General features: G+C 42.0%; 1 non-coding gene across 1 annotated transcript; it reads left to right on the top strand.

The window, feature by feature from the left end:
• Positions 1-9,527: 9,527 nt before the first annotated feature.
• LOC120276635 lies at positions 9,528-9,634 on the top strand. The gene has a single exon (XR_005541345.1). It is a non-coding gene; the product is annotated as a small nucleolar RNA R71 (small nucleolar RNA).
• Positions 9,635-10,638: the final 1,004 nt, after the last annotated feature.

The raw sequence follows: 10,638 nt of genomic DNA, 5'->3' as shown, positions 1-10,638 counted from the left end.
AATTGAGGATTTTCTCTGTTGCAAAAACTATCATGCACTAATTTTAAATGAATCAACAAAGCGTAAGGATAAAACTAATGAAAAATAGAAGTAGCTAAATATGTGAATTACATAGTCCTTTCTCCCAAAACCCAAAAACATTTAGGTAGTGTTTGTTTTGAAGTATTTGAAGTTACAATATAACTTCAAATACCACATCCAAAAATTCTTTGTTTGGTTTGAGAGATTTTAAAATACCAAAGTAAAACCAATTACTCCAATAGATGCATTTGGACTTACATCCAAATTTGCCGTAAGTCGAAATCCCAGGAGTTGAAAATCCTTAGGTGATGTGTGTATATATATGTATATATACATATGCATACACATACAATATGTATGCATATATATATACATATATACATACATATACAAAATATATATTCCAGAAAATGTTATTTTTATTTTATTAATCCTTCATTCCCCCTTTCTTTCATGTAGCTTTCGATCCAAAATATAATTATTTGGACAATTCACATGCCCAATTAATTTAAGCTATAAGAAAGAAATACAAGACCAATGTTTCATCACTGCCAAGCATTCTACTTTCTTTTAAAAAAAGGAGAAAGGATGGAGGTAGGAAATGAAAAAAATACATTACGATAATTTAAGCTATAGATAAATTTAGAAAGGATGGAGGCAGGGAATGAAAAAAATACATTACAATATACAAATAATAACAAATCATTAATTCTTACATACTAGATTACTTCCAAATATAAAATGCTCTATAAGAATATTTTCTAAAGTAGAGATTATTTCCAACTAACAATGATTGAGATATAAATTTGTATTATATACTAAACTATTAACATGAATGATGCACCTAGAGATCAAATGAATGAGGAAATATATAAACTATCATGCACAAATGAAACATATATAAATAATAAACCTATATACACTATCATGCAGTGAGTAATCATTTATATACCAGTTTAAGTCTTATTTGGTCATATACCATCAAAAACATATATAAATACACACCTAAAGTTAGGTGGAAATTCTTTAAAAAAAGACATATCTTCTTGTTTTGATGCTTCATAAACATACATAGAAGCTCTTGGTATTTGTTTAGCCAAATGTAATTGTGAGAATAGAAAAAATAATTTGTATATTTCATTAGGAAAAGAGTACAAGGGTATATATATAGAAATATTAGGGTTTTGTGGTATGGGCCCAATTTGGCCAATTAACCAATCTAAACTATAACATAACTCTAACACTCCCCTCAAGCTGGAGCATATATATCGAGCATGCCCAACTTGTTACATAGATTACTAAAGTCTTTAATATTTAAATCCTTGGTGAAGATATCCACCAGTATCTCAGACGACTAGGTATATGGCTTAGAGACGACTCTCTTCAATACCATATCAAGAACATAGTGAGAATCAACCTCCACATGTCTGGTACGCTCATGGAATATTGGATTATTTGCGATGAAGATGGCGGTCTGGTTATCACACAACATCTACATAGGTATTGTGATGGGGAATTGATAAGTGCTTGTGTATTAAGAATGCGAAGTATTCTTTTTTTATGATGAGTATTATTTTTATCAGATTTTATCGTTAATGCATATGTTTTTGTGTTCTTTTGCGCATATAGAGTTGTGGAGCCAAATAGAGAAGAAAGAAGCCAAAGTGGATTGCGAATGCATTATGTTGATGGAATCTTGAAGTGAACACACGAGAAGACGCAAGTTGTTATCGAAAAAATATGAGTGTGTGCCAACCTTCATTATACTCGGTGGAATATATAAATTGGAGAGGCACAAAGGCAGTCACACTCATGTGTTCCAACTTGTGCAAAGCTGAAAAGGTCCCCTTGCGTATATCTCGCAAGTGTACAGGTTTGTCAAAGTAATAATCCTGGATGAGCGGGTATCGAATCCACAGGGAGTAAGGAGTAAAAACACTTAATTCGCTTCTTAGCTATGTGAAAGATCAATAGTGATAAGTGTGACAATGATTCAATTCTCAAAAGTAAAAGCAACAAGTAAGAGAGCACAAGTAAAGGAAGAGGTAAGGCAATCGATAAAGATGGGGTACTCGGATAATGCTCCGCCTAGGATAATTGTTTCAAGTGCAAGAACCTCTATTATGCTTTCTAATCAATGCGATGGTGAGTCGTGAAAATCCTTAATTACATAGTCCCAAATCTAAGGTCAACTATGCCTAACTCTATACATGTCCCGGATGAGAGATTAGATAACCTCTCAACCTCGCACTCGCATAGAGTTGCAATGAGCTCTAGGGATTCCAAGTGATAAATTTCTTCCTAATTATATACCTAACCCTTTGGTCCAGGTGGAAGGTCCCTAACCACGATTAAGCCCTAGATACTAAGATCACCTCAACGTCTCACTCCGTTGGACGCGCAACTAAGCCCCAGCGGAAGGTCCCTTAGACCATTCACTCTATTATGGACGCAAAGAACTCGAGGAACGGAGGTAGAGTCTATCACGTCGGAGGAGAAAGGGGACGCTCATGTACCTCTCGACTCACCCACTCAACCCTCTCCAACCTAGTTTTGTCTAACACTCGTGGTGTGTCACTAACTCACAAGGTTACCAACGAGAACTCTCAACCTTAGTGTCACTTTAGGGGAAATGTTCATACAATCAAGCATTCAAGGTTGGAACTCACAATAAACATCAATTAATTGAAAGCATCATAAAGAGATTCAATGAAACTTATACATCCTAGGGTTCACAAATACCCAAGTACCCACTAGGGGTTTAGCACTCCATGGAGCTAAGTACAATCAAAGAAATAGAATGTAAAAGCAATGAATCCATAGAGAAACCCCCTCGATGGTCGTGTCGATGGTCTTGTGGAGAGTCCTCTACTCGTCGTCCAAGGATTCCCTCATCCTGTATAGGATACGCCTCGGCGCAAGCTCCCCTACCAACCTTCTTCCTAAGAAATGACAATGTCGGAGCTGTAGAACCTCTCCAAAACCCTAGCCAATACCCCTCAAAACCTAGCTGAAGCCCTCTCTCAAGTTGGGGAATAGAAGGAGAAAAGAATGCTGAAATCGGGGCTGAATCGGCTTTAAATAGGGCTGGAATCGGGCGACCACACGGGCCTGTGGATCTTTCACACGCCCACGTGGAATTTCCACACAGGCGTGGATAATTTCCACACACCCATGTGGGTTCTCTGAATTCCTGTTTTCTCGGCCGGCTGTGAACAGTGCTGCTACAGTACTTTGCTACAAATGTTGTTACAGTATCTGGCCTGAATAGCTTCCCGAATCCATGCTTTCATCGGGGTAACGCAAACGGGCACACGTTCATGTCATGGATCACTTGCTTCTTCAATGATAGACAAGTTGGTGGAGCTCTTGTTCTATGTGCATAAGTCAGAATGCTCGAGTGTGACTGCCCTTGTGCCCCTCCAAATGGATGTGACAACTCGAATATGAGGAGGTTGGCACACACTCTAGCATCTCACACCCGACCTATGTCTTCGCGTTTGAACTTTAGCAAGATTTCCCCCAAAATTGATGCATTATGATCCATAGTGGCTTATTTCCTTCATAATCAGCTTCACAACCCTACCTGCACGAAAGTAACAGAAAAACACACATATTAGTGTAAAAACCCGAGAATAATAATGCTCAACATAAGGAAAGAATGTTTCGCATTAATATCACACAAGCATTTATTAAACTCCCCCACACTTAAGCTTTTGCTTGTCCTTAAGCAAAAATTAAACATTTTGTGCATTAATGAAGAAAATATTGAAAGTGCTTGGCCTTAGGTTCACCAAAGTATACAAAGAGAGCATTCTACAAGTAAGAAAAATTTCAACACTAAATATGAAAGATCGAAGCTCTAGTTAAAAACTTGAATAAAAAAGGACAATAAACCCAAAATTGTGTACGTGTGTGAACTCACTCAAAACAACCCAAGGTATACTTCTCAAAGTTCTAAGTACATGGGACTTATTTATCTACAAAAGTGACAACAATTTCAAAGATGGTAGTAGCTTCACACATCCTCTAAGGTAGCCCTTTCCAAAGCGGCCGCTAAGGTGGCTTTCACACTTTCGAGGTGGTAGCTCTTTCTACCGGAGTGGTAGCTTTCACTCATCCTATGAGATAGCTCTTTCTCTCATTAGGGCATAGCTAGTATCTGACTTATGAGAGTAGCTTCATACTTCATAGGTGGTAGCTCTTTCCACCCAACAAGCACAAATAAACAATAAAACTATTTTGTTCTTTCTTTTCATTTTTCATTTTTCTTTTAGAATTTAACATAAGAAACAACTATAACTAGTCCCTTTAACATCGAACATGAGTTTCCGATAGATTTTAAAGAGTGAGTAGTGCACTGAGTGTAATTTGGGCAAAAATTCCAAAAAATTCAAATAAAACTAGAGCATGAAGATATTAAATGTTAAAAATTCTCCTAAACTCAAGAATACAATCATTGCAACTAAGGTGAACCGCCATTGGCTATGTGAGCATATATCAATCAAGAACAATAGAAAAGATGTGTGCACTATGAAAAGATGTGTGCACTATGAAACTCCCCCCACACTTAAGTTGTACATTGTCCCCAATGCACACATGCAAGCTCACTCATAGTGTATATCAATGAAGAATATATATGGGAGAAGCAATCAAAACAATACTCCCCTGACTCCTAGTGTCGCGTTTGATGGAGTTAAGTCCTTGGGAGTGGTGTTCCAACGGGTTGTGAAGCTCACACGGGCAAGTGCCGAAGCACCTTGGCCGTGCCCATGTCAAAGTCTCAATTCCCAAGATGAAAAGACCATATGCATGCATACACGAGGGGGTTCAGTGAAGCTCAATAAACACAAAATCAACCCGAGTATATAAAATATAAAGCAATGAATACAACTCGAGAATCAACATGCGAATAAACTCAGAAGGAGAATCCTTTCTGAGTGAACAAGTTTAAAATGAAATGCATAAAAGCAAATGAAATAAAAGTCAGGTGTCGGCGTCGTCCTCTGGCTCAACTGCTGCTGCTGCTGCTGGTGCTAAATCGAAGGGTGCTGGCGGAAGTGATGAGGGAGATGCCAAGGAGGTGGTGGGGGAACCAGTGTCCTACCCATCAGTAGCCACTGTATCATGTCGAAATGGTCTAATATCTCAGCGTATTGCACTGCCTGGATGGCTCGAAGTTCCGCTATCTCGGTCCGAATCTCACCCACATCGCTCTCAAGCCTCTCAATACTGTCATAAGCTCGAGGACCCTGTGCTGCGAGGGATCTAGGAATCTATTAGGAACCCTCCACAGTAGCAATAATATGGGCCCCTGGCCCACATCTCCGTACCAACCCCATCATCCTGATCGTCTCAAACGCAAGAGGGGTAAGCACAAATGTCCTCTCAGCACCACGTAAAGCATCCTCCAAACCCATTCCCAAGATGAGCTTGGTGATGTAAGGGCCAGCAAATAATAAACCCACTCTCACAGACTGACCCTGGTACCTCAGAATATCCTCTAATATGCACCCCAAGTGAATCGGCACATTGCGGGCCATGGAGTATAAAAAGAGCAAATCCTGCCTGGTCAGAGCAGCTGTGTTATCGACTCGACCTGACACAGACCTGCTGATAACTGTGTGCAAATACCTGTAGCTCAACCTGGATAGGCTAGTGGCCTTCGAAATCCCCGGTTCATACTCCCCATGTCCACACAAAATCCTATACACATGATGTGGAGTCACTGATACTGAAAAATCCGCAGGTAAACGTCCATAATCCACTGTACCTGTATATGCAACATCGTACAGGCCCATCCGAATCGAGAACTCAGTGACACTCATGGAAAATGGATGTCCGAATGCCCGAAACTGTATAGCCTCTATAGTGTCAAATCTCCCATGCATCAGATGAAACTCAAAAGACGTTAAAACCTCAAGCGTCAATGGGCGGTAAGCTGGCTCACTAATCGTCAGTAGCCTCCTCCAGCTTCCTACTGCTAGCATCTTATCAATCTCATCAGCTAGCTCGTCACCCCGCTGAACATCTCTTAGCACTTGCAAATCCACAAAACGAGTCTGACCAAAACGAAGTGCTGAAAGTTTCTCAAATCGAGTCTGATGCTCGGGATTTGAGAAATCCATGTGTATTGGCTTCGGGTGGGGTGACCCTGAGACGCTTAACTTCGTTCTTCCTCACTCGTGGTACCATAACTACAATACAAAAAGAGGAGAACGATCAAAGAAGCTCAAGAATGGTGTACTGCAGAATTCCACACGGGCCAGTGGAAATTACCCACGTCCGTGTGGATCTCCAGGGCGAGAAAAAAAAACCGCACGGGTGCATAATAATTCTCAAAAATTTAACTTTAAAAACGCTTCTAGATGCTTTCTAAACATGCACCATGCATTGTTAAATGAAAATTCGTGCTCATGAAGACATTTAATCTACGAAAAACAAGAGTTGGAGAAGAAAAAAGGTTACCGATGAAATGGATGTGAAAACTATGAAAATCGGCACGATATGTGAAGGAAAATCCTCCAAAACAACGGTGATCGGTCGGGAAGATGATCAGAAGTAGTTTTCAGGCGACTGGAGATGAGGAATGAGACGGTTCATAAGGTTTTTAAGGAAAAATCACGTCTCTTGGAATTCTGTGCATCCACACGGGCGTGTGGAAATTGCCCACGCCCGTGTGCCTTATTACAAGAGAGCCACAGAGGTGTACACACGCCCCTGTGCGCTCTCGGGAAAACACTCCTTCGAATCTGATTGCTCTCGCACGGGCGTGCGAAAAATACCCACGCCCGTGCGCCTTACCCACAGGGGCAGCCGCACGCCCCTGTGGCATCCCTGAACATCTGAGAAAATTAGCAAGTGTTCTACACGCCCACGTGGAAATTACGCACGGGCGTGTTCATTAACATGCCCAACTCATAGGGGCAGCCACACGCCCTGTGTTTTCTCGGGATGGAGAGAACTCCTCTGCAGAATTTCACACTGGGCGTGTGGAAATTGCCCACTCCCGTGTGTGGTTCACAAGGTCGCGCACAGGGGCAAGTCCAAGGCCCTGTGTGTTCTCGGGATAATCTGCCCAACTTTGTAGGAATTCACACGCTCGTGAGGAAATTACCCACGGGCGTGTGACAGTCGCATGGTCGTTCATAGGGGCACCCGCACGCCCCTGTGCCTTCTCTGGATGAGCTCGCAATACAAATCCACGGGCGTGCGGAAATTCCACACACCCGTGTGTTTTCACTGGATGCTTTAGAAAAACCTGCAGGCTCTGCAGAAAATCTCTGAACATGTTTACACATTCAGAGCCTGATTTATTATGCAAATTTTACCAGTGAAAAACATGAACTAGAGCTCAAACGACCAAACTTCGCCAATTCCACATGAAAACACACGATGACTCTAAAAGCCCACAATAAAATCACAGCACAAGCATCTAAAAATCAAGACACCAACACTCCACAATTTATTCATGCAAAACACTACATTATTCAACTAAGAAAAACAGTAACCACTTGGGTTGCCTCCCAAGAAGCGCTTATTTAACGTCACTAAGCTTGACGTACCTTGTCTTACCTCACGGGGGTTCATAGATGAAGGTTGCCCTCTTACCCATAACTTTAAAGCATGATGTGCACAATCTCTTGAAAGTAGAGGGTGTATTATCGGGCTTTGGACCACCTAGCAATGATTCATCCAACTCCTTCCGTTCACGGACGTCTCCAACAGCCTTGGAGTGTTTCCAGTGGCGTCTCCTAGCCCTCTTCATTTTCCGGAGCACCTTCTTTAGGATCCCAGGGGTAGATGGTACTTCTTCCGTCGATCCAAGCATCATTACATCTTCAAGTCCCTCCTCTTGGTCGAACAAACCTTTATACGGATCCGGATTGAACATTTCCTGCATGTATTCATCAACAATCTCATCAGTAGTGTCTAGAAAGTATAAAGTAGCATCGAAATCAAGAGAATGCCGTATGGCTTCAGCAACGCGGTATGTGAGCTTGTCATCTCCAACTCTCAATGTGAGCTCTCCACCGTCCATGTTAATCAATGCTTTGGAAGTCCGCAAGAACGGTCTCCCAAGTATCAAGGGTACATCCGCATCCTCATCGACATCTAACACTACAAAGTCAACCAGAAAAATGTACTTGTCCACCTTGACAAGCACGTCTTCAATGATGCCTCTCGGATGTCGCACTGTTCGGTCCGCTAGTTGCAAAGTCATCCGAGTAGGCCTAGGCTCGCCCAAGCCTATCTTTTGAAAGGAGGTGTATGGCATAACGTTGATACTGGCCCCTGAATCCGCCAATGCCATTTTTTCACCTAGATTGCCAATATTACACGGAGTGATGAAGCTTCTCGGGTCTTTCTTCTTGTTCGGCATGTTCTTTTGCAATACCGCCGAGCATGAAGCATCTAAAATCACTGAAGCACTTTCCTCCAACTTCCTCTTGTTAGTCAATAAGTCTTTCAAGAACTTCGCATACTTAGGCATTTGGGCCAATGCCTGAATAAAAGGAATATTGATGTGGAGTTGCTTGAACAAACTCAGGAACTTTTTGTACTGTTCCTCCCCTTAGTCATTTTTCAATCTAAAGGGATTAGGGATTCTTGGCTTGAGAGGTGGGGGTGCCACCACTTTCTCTTTGCTTGTTCCCTCTTCTACCTCTATAACCTCGGGTGCGTGTTCTTTTGGCTTCTCACTCGGAAGCCTACCTTCAACCTCATGACCACTTCTCAAAGTGATCGTCTTCACGTGCTCTCTAGGGTTGGTCTCTGTATTTCTCGGTAAGCTTCCATGTGGCCTTTCAGAAAGAGACTTCGCAATTTTCCCCACCTGATTTTCAAGGTTATGCAAAGAGGCGGTGTGGTTGCGAAGTGTAGCCTCGACTGATTTAAACCTTGTATTTGCAGATTGCACAAATCTAGTCAAGTGCTTCTCTAAGTCATTCATTCGGGTTTCCAAACCTGAGACTCTGTTTTCCACCTGAGGGGCTTGTTGTTGTTGTTGGAAACCCGGTGGCCCCATGGCCTTTTGTGGACCCTGATTACTCCATGAGAAATTCGGATGATTCTTCCAACCCGGATTGTAGGTATTGCTATATGGGTTTCCTTCAGGTCTCATGCTATTACCTAGAAAATCAATGTTCTCTACCGAAGAAACATCACCGATAGAGATCAGGTAATCGGAGGGAGCATGTCCTCCACCACACCCGGTGCAATTAGTCACGGCCACCACTCTATTTGAATTAAGAAGATCTAACTTCTTACTCAAATTCTCCACTTGAGCCGCCAATGAAGTTACTGCATCTATTTCATGGAGACCGGCCACTTTTTTCTTCTCCCTAGCATTCCATTGGTAGCTGTTTAACCCCATTTCTTCAATTAACTGACGGGCCTCATCGGGGGTCTTGCTACCTAAGGTACCTCCTGCTGCCGCATCCAAGAGTTGCCTTATACTCGGATTCAAACCATTGTAAAAGGTCTGAACAATCATCCACTCCGGGAATCCTTGTTGCGGGCACTTTCTCAGGAGTTCCTTGAAGCTTTCAAATGTCTCAAATAGAGACTCCAATTCCAACTGAACAAAGGATGAGATCTCATTCCTAAGCTTTGCAGATTTTCCGGGAGGGAAATAACGGGCAAGAAAAGCTTCTACCATCTCCTCCCATGTGGTAATCGATGCTCTAGGTAATGAGTGTAGCCACTGCTTCGCTCTCCCCTTTAGGGAAAATGGGAAGGCTCTCAACTTGATGGTATCATCCGTCACTCCGTTTATCTTCAGCATATCACACACCTCGAGAAAACTCTCTATATGACTATTTGGATCCTCGTCAGCCAAACCGTTGAACTGTGCGGATTGCTGCAACATGTGGATGAATGCCGGTTTCAACTCAAAGTTCTGAGTTGTAATCGGGGGACGCACAATGCTCGATTGTGTCCCCAACACTGAAGGTCTGGGATTATCAGATAATGTTCGCTGTTGCTCGTTCTGTTCTGCCATGTTTTTAGATCCTTCCACTTCCAAATCAGCTAAATTAGACTGCTCTTGCACAGGCTCTTTCCCTTTTCTTCTAAGTGCACATTCAAGCTAAGGATCTCCTTCAATCAATATTGAGGGATTCCCTCGGGTCATAACCTGGAGCTGCACCCAAAAAGAAAAAAAAAGAAATCAATACAATGATAGAATAAGAAGATATGAAACAGAATGTATGGTGAAATAGCTGAGAAAACAAAGTGCAAAGTATCTCTAAACGCATACTCCCCGACAATGGCGCCAAAAACTTGACAAGGTCCCCATGCGTATATCTCACAAGTGCACGGGTTTATCGAAGTAATAATCTCGGATGAGCGGGTATCGAATCCACAGGGAGTAAGGAGTAAAAACACTTAATTCGCTTCTTAGCTATGTGAAAGATCAATAGTGATAAGTGTGACAATGATTCAATTCTCAAAAGTAAAAGCAACAAGTAAGAGAGCACAAGTAAAGGAAGAGGTAAGGCAATCGATAAAGATGGGGTACTCGGATAATGCTCCGCCTAGGATAATTGTTTCAAGTGCAAGAACCCTCTATTATGTTTTCTAATCAATGCGATGGTGAGTCGTGAAAATCCTTAA

Source organism: Dioscorea cayenensis, chromosome 14 (assembly GCF_009730915.1).
Source record: "Dioscorea cayenensis subsp. rotundata cultivar TDr96_F1 chromosome 14, TDr96_F1_v2_PseudoChromosome.rev07_lg8_w22 25.fasta, whole genome shotgun sequence".
NCBI classification, from domain to species: Eukaryota; Viridiplantae; Streptophyta; class Magnoliopsida; order Dioscoreales; family Dioscoreaceae; genus Dioscorea; species Dioscorea cayenensis.
The sequence above is the reverse complement of the archived record's forward strand: the minus strand, read 5'-3'. Positions and strand labels throughout refer to the sequence as shown.